The sequence below is a fragment of the Aethalodelphis obliquidens genome, unplaced genomic scaffold (genome assembly GCF_003676395.1).
Source record: "Aethalodelphis obliquidens isolate GAN/ISIS:26980383/991018 unplaced genomic scaffold, ASM367639v1 scaffold4, whole genome shotgun sequence".
Classification (NCBI taxonomy): domain Eukaryota; kingdom Metazoa; phylum Chordata; class Mammalia; order Artiodactyla; family Delphinidae; genus Aethalodelphis; species Aethalodelphis obliquidens.
Window position 1 is genome coordinate 35,065,711 of NW_020837948.1, and position 6,028 is coordinate 35,071,738.

Below are 6,028 nucleotides of genomic sequence, written 5' to 3' on the forward strand. Positions count from 1 at the left end.
GCATGAGACATTTACAACAAAGCGAGCTCTCTGATGTATTCTGGATCAGTGTCTTAACTGAACCTTGGGAGAACAGTATAATTAAGGAGCCCTTTAATATGTAGGCTTTTCTTTCTTATCTATTTGTTCTTAGTCCCAACACACAGTATATACTCAATAAATTCAATTGGATCACATGGAATTTTATGTTGACAAAGTAAGAATGTGATAATTAAGAATGCTTCCTGAAAAATCTTAGAACTATGAAAATATACAGTGTTGTTATTATGGCAGTAGGTAAAAAATGTGTTTTATATAATATTTGTTATACTTTTGTGTTATTGGACATTTTCTTTACTTTTTTGGAATAAATACATCATTATACCATACCACAATAGAGATATCTTTTTTATGGGAAATACATGCTATAGTTTGATATTTTCATTTGCTTAAATGAAACTTATTTCTACCTCACGCCTCAGGATTTACATTTAAAGCTAAACCAGCAATTTCAACGTGAGGAATATAAAATTATAATGTAATATTAAGACCATTTACCTGGACATAACTTGTTCATAACTTTTAATATGGCTTTTGGTGCAATAAGTTTCCCATTATATTTCTAAGAATCCTGTTTTACCAAGCGAAATTTTTCTATTCCATAGGGTAGGTGATAAAATCAGTGAAATCAGTGACCTTATCATTTAAGAAACTGTGGGACAACATCCCTGATAACATGGGTAATAACAAAATATTATCTATAATTATTAGATAGGATTCACATTATTTCACTTCAAAAATCAGTTCTAAACAGATATTCCATTATTTGCTTTGCTTTTAAAGGATTAACACAGGTTTATAGTGTCAGTTTTATATATTCAAGTATCAAGTATTTTATATATTCAAGTATCTTCTTTCCCCATATACCTTCTCCATACGTTAGACAATGAATTAAGGAAATATATCCCCATGTATACTCTCATGTTGTTTATTCTTTCCAGATATAAATTTATATTGCTAGGGAAGAAGGGAGAATATATTTGTTCTTACTAGGGATAAAAAGGTGATGGTATACACACATTGCCCCAGGCTGGAGTAGAGTCCAGTAAGTCCTCAGCCCAGGAAGTGAAGGAATATGAATATATGACTGGTACTTAGCAGCTCCATGGTATATCTTTCTTTGGTGGAAAGTAACTGAAGCCCTAAATTTGCCTCAAAAGAGAGGAAAAGCATTCTTAAACTATTTCTGGTTCTCCCTTTCCCTCATACACCCATGTACATTTTCCTTTATTATGTTTGGTTAATTTTTAAGGATGACCTGCTAAAGCCACTAAAATATGCAGGGGTATTACAAGATAGAGATTCCAATAAATAATTATAATGACTGCTATCAGTGTAAATGTTTCCTCCTCACCTTAAATTATGACAATATAAGGGGAATCAGGTAGCAAACCTGGAGAAATAAATATTTAAAGAAAAATAAAATTGTCTCCGAAGCTTAAAGCAGTACTTTCAAAGCTTCATTTTTTAGCTTTAAAAATGTTTGTAGATAGGAAATCCTTGTGGAAATTCAATATGTGTCACACAGTGGGGCACATGCGGCAGCCCACCTGACACATCTCTTCCCTGATAAGGCTTCTTAGTGTGTCTAAGGAACTCAAGGACTCTACTACACATTTTGAAGAGCAATGGCTTATAACTTTAATTTTTCAATAAATACTAGTTTTAGATGGTGACGATGATGATTAAATCTTCCTAACACAAGTAACTATTGTGTTTAGTTAACTTCAACAAATGTTATTGAGTCCCTACTGTGTGTCATAAACATTGCTAAGGGCATAAGAGAATTCCTCGATCCTTTTAGTTTTACGGTATTTCTTCAAAAGTATTACATTTTGTGGCATTTTCCTGCTATAGAAGCTTTTAAGTATACTTCTTGGTTTCTTCCTTGAGAATTGTTGAGCTGTTTCTTGTGTTATTTTTCTTACAATTTTTGTGTAGGTTATAAATGAAATTAGAATTGTCTGAGTCAGCTCTGGCTGATGTAACAAATTACCATAGACTGTGTTGCTTACACAAAAATATTTCTCAGGCTAGAATTCCAAGATCAGGCAGCCACCTTGGTGGGATTCTTGATGAGTGCCTTCCTTCTGGTTTATAGTCGGCTATTTTCTTGCTGTGTCTTCACATGGTGGAAAGAGGACTAGCTAGCTCTCTGGCCACTTCTTTATAGGGGTACCGATCTCATTATGAAGGCTTCACCCTTATGACCTAATTACCTCCGAAGGCCCTGCTTCCAAATACCATCACTTTGGGATTAGGGTTTTAACATAGGAATTGTGGGAGGGCTCAAGCCTTCCATCCACTGCAATAATAAAATATTTTGTGTACTTTGAATAATTTGATAAACTGGGTGCAGACAGAAGGAGAAGAAAAGGCATACAGAATATTAATGTGTGAAAAAATTCTCCAAAGTTATATATATATGGAAACAAAATGTAATCTCTTTAATAGCCTTTCTGTTAATCAATGGTGTGAACTCTGGCAAAAGAAGGTTCAAGTTACAGCTATAAAATGTACTTGCAATCTTTAAGCCCATCCTCTTCCTAGTGTCAATGAAAAAATTAATAAGTAGTCAAGGAAATCTTCCTCTTTGGTCAATTAGGTTAGTTGCTCCAAAAAAAGGCCTTTTTCTTTATGCTTGAGCTAAGTCTTGTGGGATGGGAGAGCATTATCTGGGACAAAGGTAAAGTAGTGAGATAGACACTCCATGGAGAGAAAATAGCGTGGAAAGTTGCCACAAGCCCGTTGGCTTCTTTGAAATTTTGATGTTTGTGTAAATGAGCTTTGCAAACCTCTTTCATTCTAGCTCTTGTTAGTATTCCTTCAGCCTGGTGTCTGGATACATGACATATCGCATAGATTTGGAAAAATAAAAACAAATATTTCTTAAAATATGAGAATCTAAAATATAAAACCTGAAAATCCCCCCCATGCTTTAAGAGAGCTTTGCTCTATTGGCATATACCTAATTTACATGGGCTTCAAAAATTAGGTTTTTCTCTCTTTAAATCAGATGTGTAAAGTGAATAATCTTGGTCAAGTTTTTATTGTGAGTATATTTGTGAAACATGATACTTTTTACTTTGCTTATAATTTTCTCTTTAGAGGATTTCGTTGATAGCCACTCAATGTGCTATTACTGGACTAGGCCCTGTTAATAGTAACCAAAAGCTTCTGGACCGCCTGTCTTACTAATCTGTTCGATTAGGTCGAGGAAATGGTTACCTCTTGTTACTTCTTCCCATATTTAGAGTTACACTATTAAAATCCTTGATATTCTAGGACTATATATTTGGCCAGTCATTACAAATCACATAATCATCATTAATTTTATCTGAGGCTCAGTCACATATTTGGTAATGTAAGAAACAATCTTGTAAAATAGCCAGAATATAATTAATAAAACTAGTCATATTAATAAGGTCATAAGTAAGTGTTTAAGCTAAGAACTTCCATTAGGTGTGGCCCAGTGTCTCACCAGGTCATCTGATCCAGTCTGTTCTGCACCGATTGCTATCTTTAAGGGAAATGATATGTTGGAAAGCTCAACGAAGATGTCTGCACGTACAAGGCGAGTGGTGGGTCCTCATAGCCCCTTACAGGATTGAGAAAAGAATGTTATTGTCTAAGTAATTATATAGCTGGCACCAGAAGAAGAAAAATTAATCTTTATGGGTGAGCATGTATCTCTGCCTTTGGGGAGGTCTGGTTAACACATAATGCAGATGCACAATGCACACGAGAGGGGAGGGAGGAGGCCCAAACAGGCAGGAAAAAATTTTTATGTTTAAATTTGCCTTGTCTGGGCTTAAAACAGAATTTATTTCATCATTAGAAATTCAGTAGGCAGACCCATCTACCCAGTTGCCTTTACCCTGAACCATAAAACCCTAAATTACTGGTTTCTATCAACTTCTCTTTCCTCTTCTCATTCCTCTCTCCCCTTTGCCCACTCCAGCCCCACTGGCCTTTCTTCTGTCCTTCAAAAGTGTCACATTCATCCCTGCCTCACAGCCCTTTCACTTGCTTTTCTCTCCCTCTGAAATGCATTTTCTCCTGATCTCTGCAGGTCTTATTTTATCTAGTCATTCACATCTCAGTTAAAAAGACAATTTCTGACTATGTTACTGAGTCTCTAAAATATGTATTCCATAACTGGAGTTGCATCCTACAAACAAAACTAGCATTTTAATTTTGATTGAAAATTGAGCATGCAAGTGTGGATTGCTTGAATTTGAACTAAAGCCACTAGATGGTGCTCTATATTGTAAATATCAGAGAAATGTCTGGCTCTAAACGAGCAAAAGTCTTGAACTTTCTGTTACTAAAACAACCTACTTAGTTTGGCCTGGTTGCTTTTCCTTGTGCTCATTTTTTCCCCCTCCTTCCTCTTTCTATATAATTGGCTTTCCTGCTCTGTGCACATGGGTTTACATTATGTCTATTAGGGGGAAAAGTGGGGGGGAAAAAAAAAAGAAATGTGCTGTATACCGTTTTCGAGTATCCACTATGTGCTAGTCACTCTGAGGAGAATACAAAAGAAGTTTGGGCCATGGTCTGAAGTAACTTACACAGTAGTTGAAGGCCACAGTAGTCAGAAAAGCTTCATAAATGAATATGAAGGTATAATGCGTATTTGAAAAGGGAAAGTCTGAAGAAGAGAATCAAGCAAAGAACTGATAGTTACTGACACCCAGACATATGCAGACCTAAAGTGTCTTTGTTCAGCTGAGAGCTTCAGATGCTCACATAGGAAGTGCACTGTATGCACTTGGAGATTCATGTTCCCTCCCAAGTACTTGGAGATGAGGCATGGCCTTAAGAGTTACAGTAATAAAATTTTTATAAGCATAAAGGTTTAGATTGACTTTCAATAGAAGTTCTTTGAAATTTTGATATCAAAATAGCAAAAGAATAATTATGGCATATATTCATGTGAAAAAATGATATAACCCATTTTTATTAATGTATTTTCTGAGGACACCCTATATCAGAATCACCTGTGGTGTTTGTGAAACTGCATCTTCTTGGGCTACACTCAAAGCCTACCAAAATAGCATCTCTTGGGTGGTGGTTCTAACCTTGGGTGGTGGTTCTAACCTTTTCTTTCTTTTTTTTTTTTTTTTTGTGGTATGCGGGCCTCTGACTGTTGTGGCCTCTCCCGTTGCGGAGCACAGGCTCCAGACATGCAGGCTCAACGGCCATGGCTCACGGGCCGGGCCCAGCCGCTCCGCGGCATGTGGGATCCTCCTGGACAGGGGCACGAACCCGTGTCCCCTGCATCGGCAGGCGGACTCTCAACCACTGAGCCACCAGGGAAGCCCTAAACCTTTTCTTTTTCAACAAGGTCCTTAGAAGAGACTGAGGGACATCATAAATTGAGAATACCTGCTATTAACTACAAAAGGGCATTAATAATTTGAATAAGTAATGTGTAATGTATAGAAGAAGTACCTGAAAGCAGGATATTCAGTCTGTTTCTAAAAAGAAGATAGAGCCTTGAAAAACCAGCCTTTGAGAGAAAGGACTTATGGCTTATTTGTTTCTATATGTCAGTAAGTTTTTAAAAAGTGGCATTTGATTAAATTTCCCTCTTCTGCTATTTGGGTCAAATCAACATTGTGTTCTGTTCAGGATACTATTTAACAGATATTTAAGTGAATGAATGAAGGAGCAGAAATGTATTGGGTGGAATTTATAACAAGTAAAAAGGAAGGGGACCTCATGGAAAGCCATTAGAATAGCTACCTTCTTGTTTCAGCTCATATGTCATATTCTCAGATACTAACTTCCTTTGACTATCTTAATTAGCACCCTCCAGCTTTCTCTCATGTATCTGTTTATTTTATTATAACACTTACCACATTATGAATTTATTGCATTCTCTGTGTTTGTTCATTGTGTATATCTACACATTAGTTTTGGCCTTATGGTGGAAACCCTATTTCTTTTTTTTTTCCTTATTTATCATTGTATCACGAGAGCC